General features: G+C 34.4%; 2 protein-coding genes across 3 annotated transcripts in view; one reads left to right on the forward strand and one right to left on the reverse strand.

The window, feature by feature from the left end:
* Positions 1–20,330, reverse strand: part of LOC119640876 — a 209,898-nt gene that overhangs the window by 141,330 nt on the left and 48,238 nt on the right. For both annotated transcript variants that reach the window (XM_038039161.1, XM_038039159.1), the window contains one exon: positions 18,366–18,423. The gene's annotated coding sequence lies outside the window, so the exon portion shown is untranslated. The remainder of the gene's footprint in view (positions 1–18,365; positions 18,424–20,330) is intronic.
* LOC119640877 (tyrosine kinase receptor Cad96Ca) overlaps positions 1–20,330 on the forward strand; it is a 130,396-nt gene that overhangs the window by 70,318 nt on the left and 39,748 nt on the right. The gene's annotated exons all lie outside the window — the stretch shown is intronic.

Here is a 20,330-nt window from a genome sequence, read left to right on the forward strand (position 1 = left end):
TTCATATTGTTATATTTTTATATTATTATTTTATTTTTTTTTTGTTTAGTTATCATTTTTTTGTTTGGCTTTTCTTTTATATATTTTTTTACATGCTAAAATTCTCATAACAATGTCTAGAAAATGAAAATAACGGTTGATAAACTTTTTTGGCGAAGAAAGAAAGAAATGAGACATGAAAAAAGGCTTTTACGAGCCAACCTAGCAAACTGAAGGCTCTATTGTTTGATTGTACTTTAAGTATAATCTTTAGTTAGTGAGCATTTGCTGCTAGTGCAAGTTTTATGAATGCGCGCGAATGCCAAAAGTAATAGTTTCGCGGTACAAGGTTGTTGGCTTTAAAATACGTCCATCCACAAAATGACAAATTTTCGCTTAAGTTGCTGTTCTGTCATTGTTGTACGTTGTTCGTTGGTTATATGTCTGTCTGTTTGGCTTTTTGTTTGCTTGAATAGTTGGTTTGTTAGTTGTTGTGGCGGGTGAACTGATTGATGTTACGTGGTTGGCTAAAAAAAGTTCTTCTTCTGTAAATTGAAAATTAACAAAGTTCTAAACTTTCTCAAGAATAATTTCTTGTTAACAGAGCTGCTTCTGCAAAGTATAAAAAAAAGAAAATGAAAAGTAGAAAGTAGTAGTAGTATTAGAAAGTTACAACGGCCTTGAAGCAAATCTGGCGTATCCTTTATCTTAAGTAAATATATTTTGTACAATGGTTACAGCATCAACTGGGGTGCCCGATTTTCAAGCGTCCCCGGTAGGAAATTTCATTTCCAAACAATGGGTTATAGATTGTCCAATTCTAGTTGCACATTTCTCACATTGACTTTGTGTGCAAAAGTACTATTTCTTGTACATATACGTCAGGCAATACTAACTAGTAAGAAGATTATATTCGGAATCTTTTATTTCCAACTCCGTTAGCCTAAAAAGGAGTTAAAAAAAGGAAAATGTACTAAGTGGAAGACAAAGGTGTTTACAACCTTTGTAGGCGTGATCTTTGAAAGATTTGGGGCATTTTTAAGATCGTCTGCATGTTTGTAGGCGATGTCTCCATTTTTGTGAACGGGAGAATGTTGGACAGATGCACAGATGAATGGATGGACATGCTTCCAATTTTGAAGTTGGACTAGAATTTATACCCTGTATAGGGGTTTTGAAGTTTGCTTCTGTGCGTTATAAAAGATAAAAAAAAAAAAAAATGAAATTATGACACACTATAAAATAAAATTGGGTAGACGTGGACGATTTTTGCCCATTTTTGTTGGATTCATCAGTTGCAGTCTAGGAATAATAAGTAAAAGAAGAAATTTTTATTCCTTTTGAAAAACAGAAATGTTATCAATGTACGTAGTGCCGTATCCATGTCCTTCGACCGCTTTGACCCATTTAACCAACGTCGACCTACATGCAAGGACTTTGAAAGTTTCTGCCAAATTTGAAGTCGATATCTCTATTCATCATCACAGACGGGCAGACGAACCTGCTTAAGCCGGCTCAGAATTTGATGTTGAGGAAAAATTTAAATATATTTTCAGAAGTCTCTGAAGTTTACTCCCTCATCCTTCGATGAAGGGTATGAAATTGTTTTGCAATTTCCAAAAAACGACATTTTCGAAACTGCGTTTCTTACGGGGTAGTCAAAAGAGTTATTCGTTCCGGCCAATTTCCAAGAGCTTTAGCATCGGGATCATAAATTCCATTGTCCCAATTTCAAGCAACAAATTTCAAAAATTACCATCTGTAAGTTGAACGCAAGAAGTCGAGGCGAACAGATGGACAGTCAGATTGATGCAGGAAATGATTGTAAACTGATCGGTGTCATAATCTCCAGAACTTCTGGGTGTGACATACACTTACACAATGTATCCTTACACCACAATAGGTGAAGGGTATAAATGTAGAAAAAGAGTATTTATTCTCTATATAGAAATGTCAAGATTTGTCTTTGCTTTTAAAAAATTGCTTGCTACTGACTGACGAAGTAAGCAAAAATATTTTTGAATATACGTCGCTATTAGGAGACGGTGTAAATAATTACGAAATATATTCGTGCATGTCTATAGATTCGTTTCAAGGCATGACGCACGATTTGAGGGCAGAATGGTCGTTTAAAGACTAAAAAAAAAAAAAACAAATGGAGAGCGAGCTGGCGGAAAATTTTCATGTGCCGTCCGAAAAAAAGTAACTCCGAAAAGGGGCTTTACACCGAGGTAGTTTCTTCGGCTTCTGCAGCTAGCAACAATTTAGAAGTAAGGATAAAGGGTAAAGGGTGAAGGTAAGAAAGAAATAAAGAATGATGTAGCTTTGTTCGCGCTCTGCTAACGCCTGCGATAACAAACTGATTTTTGCAAGTTTTTCAAGTCTTAGCAGAGAAACTTTGTCCTCTCCGTTTAATGTTCAGAAATTCGGGACGTCTTATAATCGCCGTATGTTATGGCTATGAACTTGCAACTTTCATTCGATCTTAAACAGAGAGGCATTATTAGCTCGACGAAAAAATTTTTCATCAAAATTTTTGCGGGAAGCAACATTAAAGCTTAAGTTAAGTTGTGTATGTAATAGTGGTTGTTTTGGTAACGATAACGTTTTTACATGGACTATAACCATCAAAGGCTCCACCATCCAAGGGTACGCATAGGGCACATCCTAGTCTTTGGTCCATCCAAACTTAAAAAGCAAGTTATTTGTAATCTGTGAATTTGAAATGACTTCGATGTCACAATTTTGATGAAATGTTAACAAAAAAGCATAGGAGAAAGTGGACGTCGTCTAAAATTTACATTGAGTGGACTATATTTGTTGAATATTCCTTAAGTTATATTTTCTCAGAGTACGTATGTGAAAAGATAAGAAAAAAGCTAACGAACTGCATAGAACTAATGCTAAATTTGCAAGTTGCGAAACTCGAAGGTCGAGACTATGAAAAGTTCTGAAAATAATTCTAACTGTCTCTATATACTTGCAATTATTATGGAGTCCATTCTTCCGTCGAGTTTGTACTTGTTAAGTTGTAATTAAAACACCTCAGATACAGAGAAATTAAAATATTTTAATTTGTATTAAAGTGATAATCACGTCAACAGAGTGTCAACAGTCCGGAACGTCATTAATCTTGTTCAGAAAATTCGATGAGCGTTTTTTAAGCGTAATATATTTCTTTGCAATTTAATTTATTTTGCTTACATTTTTGTTTTAATTATGCCGCCCCCCTCCCTTCCATGTTAACAAGAAAAACTCTGCACGCATATATTAATTGTTTATTCCTTTGCTTGCATAATTTTAATGAAGTAATTTATTCAACTGTTTATTTCGTTTTATTTCTATTTTTATTTTTGTACCCATCACCGGAGGATGAAGGGCATATTCATTTTGTCAAGACGTTTGCAACACCCAGAAGGAAGTATCAGAGACCCCAGAAAGTATATATATTCTTGCTTAACACGCAATTCTCAATTGGTTTAGGCATCTGTCCGTCTGTCTGTCCGTCTGTGTAATGTCTGCTGTACACATTCTACTGGAGGCAAGGATGAAGCTATCGATTTCAAATTTGGTCGAAACATTGGAAGTTCTTGCATGCAGGCTAATGTTGAAAATGGGCTAAATAGATCGAAGGACACGCCTACAGTAAACTGATAATACTTTTATTTTTGAAAAGGAATGAAAAAATGGTGTTTCGATCATTACTCATAAACTACAGCAGATCAATCTATGAAGTCAATCATCAAATCATCAAATTTGACCCTATATAGTCTATGGACAACGTTGTAGCATCTGTAGAAAAACAGAAAAAACTGACAAGGCCTACCCAATATTACAGTGCATCTAAATTTAGTTTTTTTTTAATACCTAAGGCACAGAAACAAGCTTCAAAAACTCTATAAAGCGTATGAGTTTTTGGTCAGTTTGAAATCTGGCATGCCCTTATATATGTCCATCTGTCTGCCTGCGCAACTTTCTTGTATTTGCGGTAGACACTCTTCCGTTGGCGTAAATGAAGGCATGGCCTACAAACTTGCAGAAGAATTTAAAAGTGAGTTGAACTTTTCCAAGGACACGCCTACACAGCCCGCACGCCTATGCCGCAAATACTTTTATTTTGACAATAGAAAAAATTACCCACGTCCACTCCATAGTAAAGGGCATGAAAATTTAATTTTTACTTTTTTTGTCTTCTTCAGGGGAACGATGATGGGTATAAAAGATTCGCTCGCCACCGTATATAATTTTCTCACTTATTTTCTTTAGTATTGTAGATAAATTCCTTTCGCTTTCATAAAGTGTTGATATATGCATTGTATTAATGAAAATTTATTACTCTTAAAGCTTAAGAATCTCTCCAGTTTTATTTTATTTATTGCTTTTACACTTCTTTAGAGCACTTAGGTTAGGTGCCACCGCTCTCTGTTTATATATATACATATTATATATATGTATAAGTGAAAATGAAACACGTAAACTGAACAACAATTATTAATGACATGATTTTCCGAGTGAATTATATGAATAGGAAGATGAACATTTTTCTTAAGTTAAATCACATTAAGGCGTTGCTAGTGTTATGCAATATATTTACAGAAATAATTTATAAATATATATGTATATATGTGTAAGTACAAAGAGGGCTTATTTATACCCATCATGTTTCGTCATTTGAAAAACGTTCGAAACTTAATTGTTTTTTTCTTTCTTCCTCTTCCTAAAAGATTCACTAGAATATCGAGTGGTTTTTATAGGTAGGTAACATTAAAAGGCTTGATTTCACTTTCTCAACACGTTTGCAACATCAAAGGGAAAGCTTCAGAGATGACCGTTTAACGTATATGTATTTTTATTTCGTATTAAATTGCGAATCTGGGCATCTCCGTCTCTCTGTACGGGTAAGTGGTTGTAGCAAATGTTCACAACGGTCTTAAAAAATAATAAGAACTGACAATGAGTTTGCCGGTTAATGTTGAAAATCGGATAAGTTGGCCAGAGACCATGCCCCCCGTGCAAGTCGGTTTTTAAAAAATGATTTGGAGTTTTTGCTTATGGCTTTTAAGCAACACAATGCGATACGAAAGATACAAGCACAACAGTTTATCCGTGCATTCTATGAGTGACACCCTAGAACTTGTGCGAAAAGAGCCTAGCCCATCCAATATTATGGGGTGTCGAAATTTAATTTTTCTCGTTTTTTTCTTTTTTTAATAAAAATGAAGAGTATAAAAGATTCGGCAATAGCCGAATACAATTTTAATATAATTTTACCGCAAGGAAGAAGATGCGTGCACTTAAAGCGAAGGCAAGTAAAAAGTTTGTTTTGCTTAAGAGCGACTCTTGGTTACACAGCACCCTAACTATATATGGTTAAGAATTCCTTTCCCTTTTTTTCATTAATTGCTCTCGTCTTACTTGCGCGAAGAAAATTATTTTTCTTATAAACAAAAATTTTTATTTTTTAATGTTTTCCCCAATATTTTATCGCATTTGTGGACGGGTCCTGTAAATTCTTTTGTTTGCTACACTAATCTAAGTTTATATGTATATAAGAGATGTCAATTTTCTGCTCTGATGTGTTATAAGTTTGAAAATTTTCAAAACGTGCAAAGGACACCCGACAGAATATAAATGGTCGAATTAGAATCTTGACACACTATAGCTTGCAATGCAGTGACAAATGTTCTTTACATTCGAGTGGCATGCAGGTGCGAAGAATGCAGCTTTCCAGCTCATGGAATGTATTGTTCTGGAAAAATCTTGGGACCGATTTATGCTATGAATACATGTCGATTGTCTATTCGCTATGACGAGAGGTCAGTTTACAGCTATCGATAATAAGTCTATCGAACTGTAAATCTTTCCATCGTAGCATTTGCTGCCGAACAACATATTTTAATTACGATCGAGCTTAGTCGAAATCGACAACAATAAAGCGGCCCCGGTTTAAATTCAAATAAACCTTGCATACTATTGCAACTTTGGCCAAGTCAAAGGCACGGCTTAATCCCCGACGTTACATGGAAGCGAACCATTCTCATATTGCTCCCCTCTTCTTCAATTCGAGGAAACACCAAAGGAGTTGAAATTGTATACTTCATTATCAAAAAGCTCAAGGGCTGGGTATATATCATTGAACTTTTGTGGATGTGCTCTGATTCTTAATCATTAAAACAATGAAAAACAAGTCAAATCGTGATAGTCGGATAAAGACCATCATGAAATACCCTACACTGTTTCGCTTAATAAAATGCTTTTTTTTTTCATAATATACAAAGTTTTCCACTTAAATACTAAATTTTCACCGAAACCTCAAAACTTAAACCAATTTGCTAAGAATTTACTAAAGTTTATTATTTTTTTGTCAAAAATCTCTTCATTCACCTGTTTTCGTCATAGAATACCAGAAAATAGATTTTGTTTCCGAAAAAGGGCATAGTTTTTAAGTGGACTTTGTATGGGGGTGGGGACGGAAAAGTATAACTTTTGTAGTCTGAAATTTAAAATTGACATGCCAAATCGCTGTTCTGGACCAATTTCCGGTATATTGAGTTAAAAAGTAATAAAGTAATTCGGTGTGGGATTAGGAGATGCCTCCATGTTATCCAATTCTTTCACATTTATTTAAAAAGTGGAAAATTATCTTACATTGTGTAAGTGATTGTAAAGACGGTCCGATTTAATGCCTCCCGAATTCCCTTCATTCTCGGGCCAAAATATATCAATGTAAGAAATGTTAACAAAATATTTCGAAAATTGAAATCTGTAAGTAAAAAAAAAATATGTATATAGACTGACGGACAGATCATAGACTGATGGATGGATGAATTTCGCTTTGTTTACCGCAATAAGATAAGGATCCATCATAAATCATTCTCTTTAATTTAATGCGTTCTTATTACTCGTATAGAGATGACAAAAATGATGCGTACAAACTGTTACTCTCTCTATCATAGTGCATACAGCTTCGCACATCAATATTTATCCATTTTATTATTACCTCCATCTCATATAATTCATAATCCAAGGTTTTCGGTATTGTATTGTATTGCACATATAATACTTTTGAAAGGCTATTGAAGAGGTTGACAAGGTTGACGCAAAAATATTTTCCATTTCTTATTCAATTCTTTTAAGTACTTGGCAGCAAACCAAGCAAACCAAATTTAAGAAGTTAGTTAGCAAAAGTGCGGTGAGGAGGAAAGCCTAAAAGAAAGGCAAATTTGTATTTTATACTAAATTTAATTAAAGGAGAATAAACCATGAATACATTAGAATAAAAAGCGCATACACATGATCATGTTAGTAATTGCTGGAAGCAAAAAATCAAAAAAAAAAAAAAAAGGAAAGGGAAAAATTTAATAAAAAAGAAAAAAAAGAAGCTTTTTGATTAATTTTATATTCATGAGTGAGTGTACATGATTTGTTAGCTTGAGCGAATGTTTCCAGTCCTACACAAGAAGACGTATGTAAATCGACCGACCACATTCCATTGTCACATACTTTGTACAAAGTTGCCGGGTTTGAGCATTAAAGAAGCGTTAGCTCTGTTTGTCTGCCATCGCCGAGGACATTATTTTATTTGGAAACTCGTTAACACTTTGAACATAAAGTTTTTCCTTTTTTTTATTTTCTATTTTTTTATTTTTTATGTCGTGAAAGAGTTTGCTGTTTTTGCCGTGTTGTACACACACAGAGAAGCAGAACAAATTACAACCACATATCCGGGCGATAAAAAACTTTTTAACTTTGTTTCTAATAAATTACAAACACTGAATATGAATAAGCAAATGTTTACATATATATACATACATTATATGCACATTTATGATGTTCACATGTCCTGGAGTTTGGAGTAGGGCTATATTTCAATAAACGCTAACGTAATAACCAAAAGAAAGCGAATCTCATATTTCAGATCATCTCTAAAAGCGGCTAAAATTACTTTACAATCGAACCGAATCTTAATTGTAAGGAGGAGAAGAAGAAGTACAAATATTTAAGTTAGTCAAGCGAATTGAATGTTTTTGATATAAAAATTACTTCAGCCTATAAGTGTAGGGTAGATGTCAGATTCGGTTTTCTTAATTCTTACGTTTTCCATAGCTTCACTTGAATATACTTTTTCAAATATGTATACACACACACGCATAAGCCCTTGCCGCTTATCTATACATAAAAATTTAGTTATATGCATTTGTCTGTTGCTTTTGGATTTTCTGTCTCAAAAAAAAGGGGGGAAAAATTCAATTTGTTCGTTCGTTCATGGAAATCCTTTGAAAAAACTAATACGAAAGATGGGTTTTTTGGCACGTCTCATTGCTTTTGTTCTTTCATATTCCCATTAAGGAACATGCTCAGCTTGTCAAATGGTTGTAGACATTGGAAACGGGAAAAATGTAGCTAGTCTCTCTGAAGATCCGCTTAGAAAATAGGTTAGAAGAAAAATAAAAAATAATGTATCCATCCATCCATCTGTGTGCCTAAAGAACTCTTTTTGGAATATATTCAGAAGGCAAAGAAAATCTATCAGTCTGTCAGGCATGTCTGCAAAAAGAACCTGTAAAGAATGTGTGCAGTGACCTTCTTAAAATATTTGTTAATAAAAAAGGGAAAAATCTATCCGTCCATCCCACGAAAGAATTCGTTTACTCAAAGCTATGTCTATCTAGAAGCGAAAACAGTTAGAAACAATCTACGTTCCCCTATGTTTTGGGGACATTTTTAAAAAATATTTTGGGAAAGTAAGAAATGATCTACCCATCCGTACACTATTTCAAGATATTCTTATAGTGTACGTTGATAAAGCAGAAGAAAATCTAGCTACCTGCACGGTTGTCTGAAGATCTTCTTAATGTGTACGTTGATAAAGCCAATATCCGTACGCTTGTCTCAAAATCTCCTTAAAGTGTACGTGGATAAAGCAGGAAAAAATCTATACGCCCGTCTCTTCGTTATATTGGAAAAACACATTCCTATTCATATGCCTGCGTGAAGATTATCGTAAAGAATATTTCGGAAAGTAAGAAAAAATCGAACCGCCCTTATATCCATCTAAAGGGTTTCTGAAACTGGACGTTAATGAAACAGAAAAAAATTGATGCGATTGCCTGAAGAAATACCTACGAAATTCGTTAAGAAAGGTGCGAAAAATAAGTGGGAAATCAATAAGTTAGGTATCAGATGATTCGGTGTAAAGCTTCTTTCGCTCTTTTCTCTTTCAGGTACATTTACAGTAGACTATTGCAGAAAACATACATATGCAAAAACATACACATTCATTATTTTAATTTGTGTAATTTATATAAAACTTTGTTTTGCGGCAACCAATACGCAGAAAATGTTAACTAGCACTCACACATATATAAAATTGTAATTAAATACACTTTTCCGTAAAGTTATCTACAAGTAGCTCAGCATAGATACACATTACATTATAATAGTGGCATTTTTGCGCAGAAGGCTTAAAATACTTCCAAAGTCTTTCGCTTGGAGTTTAATTATATATTTGAATATCTCTTTTAGTTATTAAGAATTATTGCCGGAGAGAAGGGGGAAAAACTGCACCACGGAGTTGCTAATCTTTGGAAAAAACACTATTGTTTTCCTTTGCACATTTTATGGTCTTTCAAAATCCAATTGATTTAGTGGGTTCGACTATATTCTATTTAATCTGTTCTTGACAAAAAACGCCCCAGTCATTTCTCTAATTGTAGTCATGACAGCCGATGTTGCGTCTATTGCCCATCTTGTACAGAAATGTAAGGTAGTCTTTTAAGTCTTTGAAACGACGTGAGTGCTTGCATCAGTATGCATGTTGTGGTAGCAACGACAGTTGTCATTCTCACAATCGCTGTTCATGTCAATTCGACAATAAACGTTTCCACTGATGACATGCCTCGATAACTGTTATTGCCTGTTTGGCTTTGTCCTATTTCCAAAGAGGGCACAACAAGTACTATATCGTATTGGATAATTATGTCGCTTCTGTTTGTTGAATTTCGGATTACACCCGTAGGCTTTACGCCTGCCTTGGATGGATAAATTGTACTAAAGTGCCTTGAAGTGCAACGGTGGCATTGAGTAATACTAGTACAGTAGTAGTGTGCGTTTGCCAAACTATAACTTTCGTATATGAAAAAAAAAAACTTTTTACCTTTACGACAGGGCGTAAGATAATATGCTGAAGGATTTTAGTTTTTCGAGTTTTCTAAATTAAAAAAGTATCAGACGTGGGAGACATTAATTTTCCGACTTAAACGCGGAGGCTTTTTATTGAAGACCAAAAAACCATGGTTACGATCGAGGGAAGTATCACCAACGTCGACGAAAGAACCGTCTTCTCGTTTTGAGGTTCCACTGAGCTGATTATTGAAGAAAAACGCTAGAAATTCTTTAATACTATAGCATAATCCTAGAGCACGACGATCCTTAGCCGACTAGCGTTAGTTTCGCAAGGCAACAGCGTACTGCCTACTACTTATTCCTGTTCACATACTTGGCTATTGAAACCAGGGTGACGACGTCATCATTTTATCTGATCTAAGAATCTTTCGCATCACTCTTATCAGATTAGGTTCAAAAATCAGACGAATATATATGCGGGTTTTTTGAAATATTTATGGCCGAATAAAAATAAAAAGAGAGATATTTTGGACTTTTTAATGACGTAAAAGTTGTAGAGGCGGCGAGTTGTAGAGTTAACTTAAAAGTTAAACCGACAAAGGTGGTTGAATTCTCCTCAGTTTTTTCCACATTATCGGAAAGGAGCAACGGCTTAAACAAAGTTATAAGCGATCACCTTTATCTAATCTACGGTATGCAAAATGTACCGTACCTATCAGCGGAGACTAGCTGCTCATTCAATTTTATACCCGTCACCGAAGGATATTCATTTTGTCAAAACGATTGCAAAGCCTAAAAGGAAGCTTCAGAGACCCCACTACGTATATATTTTCTTGATCAACATCAAATTCTCAATCGTTTTAAGGACATCCATCTGTTCGTTTGCGTAATGTCTGTTGTAAACATTCTCTTGGCCGCAAAGATGAAACTATCGATTTCAGATTTGGCAAAAACATCGAAAGTTCTTGCATGCAGGATGGCATTAAAAATGGGCTAAAATTGTCCGAAGGATAAACCTGTAGTACAATGTAACCAGTGGAGGCCTCCGTTTTTCACAAAGGAAAAAAAAAGTGTACTCTCATTACTCATATCACAAAAATCTCCCTGTATATTCTACATACAACGCAGTAGCACCAGTACAAAAATGTAAAAAATCGCCTACGCCTACTTAATTTTATAGTGTGTCGTAAACTCATTTTTTTTTTTTCAAAACTTTTGTGTAAAGTACAAAGCGACTTCGGTCCATTCATCTGTCCGTCTGCGCAACTGTGTGGTGCATGGGGTAAACATTCTTCCGTTAGCGAAAATGAAGATATCGCCTACAAATTTGCAAAAGAATTTAGAAGTGACCTATATTTTTCAAGAAACACATCTATGTAGCAAAGACTGTAAACACCTTTGCTTTCCGTGTTTTTGCTTGTTGCCCATATACACATATCATATAAGTTTCTTCCACTTTTGTTCTTAAAATAGAAAAAACTGACTGCGCCCGCCCAAGAGTCGCTTACGACAGAATATAATTTTGCTTACTTGGTTAACCATGCTTCCACTACCAAGGAAAGGAAGCTTTGGAAGCTTCAGCTCAGCTTAGAACTCTATGGCTAGACTTTGTGGTGATTTTCTCTTAAGAAAAAAATTCTTTCCTCTAAACTCGTTCGTTCTGCGATCACCCAAAGATATATTAAGCTTTATGTTCGACCCTTTATCAAGCTTAGCTACCGAAGTGATGATGGTTTGAATAATTTGATTATGGGAGTTAACACTTTAACCCAAAATAAAGTTAAAACCCAAAAATTCAGAGAGCATCAAGCTTAGTGAAGGGTTGTCCTGCGGTTATAAAAAAAAGGAAAGCACATTTCGACGCATCTCCTGTTCAGTTTGGTTTTTTACTGTTGGTTCGAATATTTTTCAGGTCTTTTCTTTTTTTTTGTTTTTTCGTTTCTGGCTTAACTGTAAGGATTGTTGTTGAAAAAGTTGTCTCATTTGAATGACATAACTTTGTTTCATATTTGTTGTTTATACCCTTATAATTGAAGTGAAGAAAAAACAAAAAAAAAAAAAAAAAATTGGAAAAGTATAAACAATAAACTGTAAAAGGATTAACACTGACCAGCTGGTTTTGTATGTAACTGTATAAAGGATTACACAGTAGTTGTGACGTTCCAATGTTCGGTTACACTTGTGGTCTCGTCTTGTGGATGAAGCGATGAGAGAAAAGAATAAAAAAAATAACAACTTTTACGTGTCGTTGGAACAAAATTCAACTTGTCATTTACTTAATTTCGATAGAATTCCTGTGCGATACTTTGCTTTTATTATATCCACCATCGAAGGATGATTATGTAGGGGTATACTTATCTTGTCAAAACATTTGCAACACGAAGAAGCAAGCCTCGAACTATAAGCATAAAGTATAAGCCGATTTGGGCATGTCTGTCTGTCTGTCCGCGTAAATTCTGTGGTAAACATTCTTTTAGCCGCAAAGTACACGAAGATAGTTGAAGTTCTAGCACACAAGTTGGGAGTGATATTGACCACGTCGGTTAACGGACATGGGCAAGGCAACATTACGACCCCCTCGGTTTTCAAAAATAAAAACACATTTGTTTTTTTGCTCATTACTTATAAACCACAACAGGTACAACGGTAAAAATATGTATTTATATTCTTGCACATATATAAAAAAAAATCGGCCACGCCTACTTAATATTATCGAATGTTGATATTTTATTCTTTTATCAAAAAGTTTGACGTACCCAGAAAGAAGCTGCACAGACCGTATAAACTCTACATATTATTGGTCAGTATCAAACGGTGATGGGTATAAAAGATTTTGCTTACTTGTTTAGCTTTATATGGAAAACAGATGTACGTCTACAAATACAAGCGAAATATTTTTGCAAAAAAATAAGAGAAAGGCAGAAAAATTAAAAAAACAAAAATCACTTTGGACAAATTTCCAAGCACATCAAGTTCGCATTGTATTAATATCTCGAAAACAAACTTCAAATTATCCAACACGATCAATGAAAGCCGAAACATAGAATATTTAGCTGGTTGGTATGCGAAATGTAAACAAAAACTAACACAACAATGTAGCAAAAGTTTTTAATGAGAAAACTCAAACTCAAAACACATTGTGTTAACTGGCGTTTACTTAAGCTGCCACACGTTCGGTATTACACTTCTATGCACTGACTGACTCTTCGCATCTTGTCTCTTCTCGTTTTTGCTTCTTTTTTCGTTGTTGTTTTTGTTGTTTGCTTTGCTTATATTTGTTTGAAAATGTTTGGCAACGGATGTATAACTGCTGCTGTGTATTTGTGTATCTTCCTGCCGGCTTTCAAAGTTTATTTCATGCTTGTGCGTGTGTGTATGTTTTTAAGAGAATTTTTACTATTTCACTACAGCACTTCAGCAGCAATAAAAATAAATACTAATATATGTATATATAGGATAACATCTCTAAAAACTGGAATTCTCTAAAAATGCCAGAAAAGGAAAAGATGACAACACAATGATGTAGGCACAAATATGTGCGCAACTAATAACAACAAAAGCATTATTTTCTTGATAAACACTTGCACTTGTCCATGAAAAAGTAAAAGCCAGCATAGAAAATTCTTTAGTCATATCCACAAGTTGCACACACAGATACATATCTGTATAGATGTCAGCAACTGAGTTGTTACTAACGAAGACTTAATGCCAAATACGTGGTCTCATCTTTAATTAAAGAGAATGAAAACAATTGTATGTATGTGCGTACGTATACGACTTCATAAGTAATGGCTATTATTGCTTGTTTGCTTTTAAGATTAAATATTGGATTTAACTGTGCTTTTACATTAATTTAAAACAAGCACTAAGGCGACTAAGGCGAATACCCATCATCAGCCATAAGCGCGTATATATATAAATATGCTACTTATTTGATCTCAAAGGATTTACCTAAGCATTTTTTGATGGCTGTCCGTAAACGTTCACGATAAATGTAACCATAACTCGAATAGACGCCCAACTTGATAATTACGTGTATTTAAGATTCTCAGCTTTAATGTGAGGAGGAGAGATGGACGGACAGACATTACCCTTACACTCTAAGAATGCATTTATAGGCATTCTCATCTCTTGTGACGGGACTGTACATTACTCAATTTTGCCATTTATCCATCAATTAGTCCTCATTTGCCCATAAGTGCTCATCAATGTCCGCTATTTCTCATTATTACTCACCATTTTCGAAACTTTTGCCCATTAATTTTTTGTCACAGCCCATTATTCGCCTGCCGTAAGCAAAATTTATTTTCTCTTCCTTGGCCACCATTTGCCCGTCATTTGTCTACCTTTCTCCATAATTTTCCCATATTTTGCCCATTATTGCCCATCGTTTGCTCGCCATTTTCGCTTGCCCATCATTGGCAATAATTGCCTACTATTTTTTTGTCATTTCTGTCAACCCTGAACTTTTCGATTACTTCAACCTTCAATCTCACATGTCAAATTTCAATTACCAGTCTTAGCTAACTGTCTTGAGAGTCCGTACATCACGCGAGTGTACGAATGAAAAACATTTCATAAAAAATTCTACATAAAAGTGCAACGGAAAAATTATTCAAAATAACAAAGTTGGAAGATGAATATGTATAATGTTTATTAAAATGTCTCCAAATATATAGTCAATGAACCGATTTAGCGTGTAGCGGAAAAGTGAAGAAGCTCAGATAATTACTAATAATCTAGATAACATTTTGCGACGGCAATTTTAATTATGAAGATGACACGGTTAAACCTATTCCGCTCTTCAAACCTAGGGAATCTGTTATGTGTACCGCGAACGTTCGCAAATGCTTAATTGAAATTAAATACTTTCTCGGCTAGGGAGGTAATAATGCGCCTAAAATGCAAAATGTACGTGATCTCGTCTGATTAAAATTGCTCTAGCGGCCGCCAGTCGAAACGAGTCTTATGCAGTCGCAACAATTAGAACGAATGGCTATGAAGTGGAAAGAAAGCACTTCAAATTAAAATTGCGATTTTAAAACAAACAATGACAATCGTGATTGCACAGAAGGACGGCAAAGATGCCGTCAAGTCTAAAGTTCGTTGTTCGTTGATGGGAAAAAAACTTCACAATCTAACTGGCTTTCGAAATTTGTACGCATGCATGACAATTAATTTGTCGCACGCATCGTAATACACCCAAGGACAAACGTACCCGAAGAGCAAAATCTCCACTCGCTTGTTAAGATAACAAGCTGAAATTACTTGAATTAAGAAACCAGGGTCAGGTATTAAATATTTTACTTTCTTTCTTAAAAATAGATGAACTTTTTAATCCATAATCGAGTTAACTGGTTTTTGAAAACTAACTACGGCTAGCTAACTAAAGCGATTCGTTGACTAGAAATGAACGGATTTTATCATGCATACTTCTGGGCTTGAGAACTGCTACGAAAAACTTAACATACTCTCCACAAGCAGCATCTGAGCTTCACTAACTTTATCTGACAGTATTCGTATAAATTAACTTACGGGACAGATATTTATTAAATTCTAAGAAAATATATTTTCTGTGTTATTGTTTAAATAAGTTGATAAAGCAAATACCATGAAAATGTAATTGAAGAAAAATATTTCAATGTTTTCCTCTGTCGGACGGACGGTTTTGGCTTTTTGTTTCCACGACGACACGACAAATTTCGTAGAGAATTCCAATGAAAAACAATTGGAATTTATAAATAAAATTTTTCCCTCCTATCAAAATAAATTTTGAATAAAAGTTTCGTGGTCTACGTGGCAATGAGTTGTTGTTTCCGCTACAGTGTTTAACTTGCAATGGAATTGGTAAAAAATGTTGAAAAATTTTCAAAAACGGCCTGCATATTAGATATGTCGCTTTCAAATGAAAAGAGCAAAATTTGACCGATTAATGGAAACACTCGAGAATGTTCATAAAAGCTTCACTCCCAATATGAGATTCCATTTGAGTGATATATTATATGCGTGTGCTTGACGACAATTCATAAACGTGATGAGTATAAAAACAGAAATACAACATAAAAAAAGCAGAAAAGTTTGACATTCTTCCGTACAAACAAATAAATAATCAATAAATAAATGAACGGAAACTATGAGAACAATTCATTTCACATTGCGACGTTGTATATGCATTGAAATTAAAATTAAAATTGCGAAACAATGAGAATTCGGAACAATTATTTTATTAATGCGCATATATATATATATATATCTATATTTATATTATATGAAATATTTAATCACTTATCCATATATACATACATACATACATATATATGCTCAAAGGAAGAATTAAAACAAATTACGATTGAAAATATTTCATTCATTATGCACGTGTGCATAAGCGGAGATTTTTGCAAATAACACTTTAAATATATAAATTAATCGAGGAAATTTATTGCATACAGTTTAGATCGAACCTATTCATACCCTAAGAAATCTTGTTGCGTGCGATTCGAATTTTTTTGCGTTTGCGAATCTTTTCTTCGCCTTACTTACCTCCTATTGCTTGTAAATTTTAGGTCTTCTTCTTCAATAATATGTTTTATCAAAAATATAAAATCCTTAATAAAATTCAACTCGATTTCATACATAATTATTACAAAGCTTAGTAAGCGAAATCATCAATGCATCATCATTGTCTATAGCATTTTCCCCTTTATCGGGTATGTTAAGGGCGCTTTCGCGGTAGCAACTAGCTGCACATCTTCAACTTCTGCAAATCCCTGATCTGCCAAATATGACCGCATCGATCGGAATAAGTGACAATGGGGTCTGAAGAAAATAGCGGATGCGGTAAAATTGTTTTAGTGAAGTTGTAGGCTTTGCTGTGTTCAATGTTTCGTCTAACAATAGCCATTACTTCTCTCATCTTCTATCCAAAATATGAATTAGCTGGAAAGAGGGAAGCTGGTCTTTCGAGGCATATCCAACATTTGGGCATGGCAACGTTCGGACAAAAAATACTCCATCGATTGAACTCCGTATTAATCGGAAGGCAGAATGTTTACTGTTAATAGCGGGGAGGGTGGGACATTGCAGATTACAACTGCAAAAATTTCTTGAATGAGTTTTAGTGCTGAACGAATTTTTCAACGCTGCAAACAAAAGATATCATGGGTTTTGGCATTTTGCACCCGTTTTCCGTTCCGTCTACTACATTTATTGTTGGCAGTGCTCGTTGGTGGTGGCTCCTTTTGATTGGAACAAACCGTAGCACATCATGTCCAGGTGATTACCGCAAATACGAGTATCATAAGTTTTCAGTTTTGTCATCGACCTTAATGGTTCGTCTACTTCGCTTTACAATGATACTTGGGTTTTGAATATCATAACGCAATCATCGTTCTTCAGTCGCAAGGATTTCAGAAGCAATTGCCGTCTAGGAAAAGTAAAGTTTCCTTTGCGCAGAGCTACACCTATTCGAAGCTCCAAGGAGCTATACGCTTTAATATAATTACTTAAGCAATAGTTTAAAGATAGCTTTTTGCAAAGAAGAAGTCACGGTCTTATTTATTAATCTGCAGGATACCTTAGGAAACGGGCAGAGCTATATTAACACTCCCAATAGTATCTAATTAAAAAAGTTTCCGGCCTTTGAGGCAACATATGACGTTATGGTCTGAAATGAATCGTAACATGTTAGCGTGAAATCTGTCGAAATTTTCGCACAACTGCACTGTATTATAAGATATCGTTTCCTTCACGATGTGCCTAATGTGCACCACTTTAAATAATACCCAGAAGTCGTACGAGGAGTTAGCAAATTCCGTTTTGGACACTCCCAGCCGTCCATCGTTCGTCGTGCAGCTTTTAAATAGATGGTGAATAAGGCCAAGGCGTAGAAAGGGCTACTAATTACATATGGAAAGGTGTGAATGCGAAAATCGATTTACTTTAAGTAAATAAACTTCGGGTTTTACTCGCTCTCTCTCTCTCTCTCTCTCTCTCTCCCTGGTGAGAGTTCTTACAACATAATTTCATGTCTATTGACAGACAGATGGACAGACAAAAATCAAATTTTATATTATATGAATGATATGAGGAATCTTTACTAAGCGTTTCTTGGCTATCGCTGAGCTTAGTATGTTTTCCTTAATGAATGCAAAAATATTTAAGATACAATTAATCTGAATTTAATAAACTGTGATCTGCATGCTTGTGTTTGTGTTTTTTTATATGTAATACATGTATATATATATATTTGTATGAGAACTTACCACATTCATGAAATTTGATTGTTTGGTTAATCGGGAAATTAAAAGTGTTTTGTCCAAGCTGAAAATAAAAAATGAAAAAGAGGCAAAAGGGCAAAATTAGGGTTAAAGTTAACATTGATTTAAATTTAGAGTTGAATTAAATTAAATGAAAAATCATCAATAAATAAACAGCAACGGTTGTCATGTGCGAATGTGTAAACACACATTTAAACTCTATTAACATTTAGATTTGTTTGTTTGTTCTATTATTTCCGAAAATACTTAAAATCTAAATAATTTAATTAATTCAATATGTGAATGTACTACTTATACATGTTATATATATATATATAGTAAGGCTTTTATTATTTATAAATCATAAAAGCCAAAGTGTATTCTCTTTACGATTATTTGTTATATATTTCGTATAATAGAAAGAGTATTTTTGTGGTTAATATAGGAAATATTTCATTTGCACACACACTTTGCACGTATGCGTATTTATTCAATTACACAGAGTTTGCTATCGTACATACAAACATAAATTTAATGTAATTAACACTTTAAAGGCTTTGTTTTTCAATTTAATTGTGATTTATTAATACATCCGTTGCGCGGGGAAGGCGAACGAACGATGATGCTTGGGGAACGATTGAGAACGCTGGGCGAACCACGTCGACGACGATAAAGTATTAAAGGAAATGAATAGAATTTAATTGAAATTGACATAAACATAAATTAAACACAACTGTCAATGATTTACATTTATTGCATTTTAAAGATTCGTACATAAATATATGCAAATGCATAAATACACATAGACATATCTGCATGCAAGTACGCAGCCATATGCACACATATGCATATGTAAAAAAAGAAAGAAGGAAAGCAAGATTTAATTTAAAAACAAAAACTCTTTCGCGTTTTATTCAATTTTTTTATTGAAATTTCTTTGTCTCTCGCATTTCTTTCCTCTTGCTTGATTGGCCTGCCTGTTAACTCTTAGTCAACTACAATTCTTCTTGAATTCAGTCATACGCGTGATAAGGCAAAGCAACAAAAAATAAAAAGAAAAAAGTACTTTTATATCTGTGATCTTCAACTTCCTTCAGCAGCAGCAGCAGCAGCAATAGCAGCAGCAGCCCTTTCGTAACTATGTAATCATTTTATGCTCGAACACCTTTGAATAAAAGTAATGTTTTTTCCACATACGCACTCTACAAGTCGGATATGTTCCCTCAGTATACTGCATCACCTGAAACGTACGTCACTTTAAATAGCATTTAGCCCAATGCTCCACCCATATGAATACGACGACAACTGCGTTTGTGCGTTTGACATGTTTGTACGGGTTTCCGCTTATCAGCGAGTTGTTCTTAAACAGGAAAAAGTCTCGTTGTAAATGCTTTTTAAATCTTATAAAAGTTAACTAACAATCAAGATATTTCACTTATCCCTGCCTCTTATCACTGAGAGTATAATTTAAATAAATAAACTTCTCTAGTCAGAGTTGATGGCAAACAAAAGATGAACTTCTATGGTAGCTTTGCAGTAACTAGACTACTGCGCACTACTATTGCTGCCGCTGTAATATGTAATAGGCAAAGAAGAGGTTACTCTGCTCTGTCATGCTTTTTTTTTTTTTTTGTTTTCTCTATCTTTTTCTTTTTCCTCGTACTTTTATACTTCAATAAAGTTCAGTTTAAGTTTATGTTCTTTTCCTTATCTCGACGTAATTGCTGAAGGGAGCGAAACGAATTCGTGAGTAGATTGTTGGAGAAATTATTTGTAAAAAACAGATTGTAAGAATTTTGTTAAAATTTTTTAATAGGCAAAGAAAGCAACATCGGAAAAATCAACAGGCCGTAGATACAAATTTTTGTAAGAAAAACATTCTTTTCGTTTAATCAAACAGATGAGAAAGTTTGTGCTGCTCTTGGGGCGAATCTTGTGCAAGCATTAATTGTGTTTTGTTAATTGGCCGCG

Source organism: Glossina fuscipes, unplaced genomic scaffold, assembly GCF_014805625.2.
Source record: "Glossina fuscipes isolate IAEA_lab_2018 unplaced genomic scaffold, Yale_Gfus_2 128, whole genome shotgun sequence".
NCBI classification, from domain to species: Eukaryota; Metazoa; Arthropoda; class Insecta; order Diptera; family Glossinidae; genus Glossina; species Glossina fuscipes.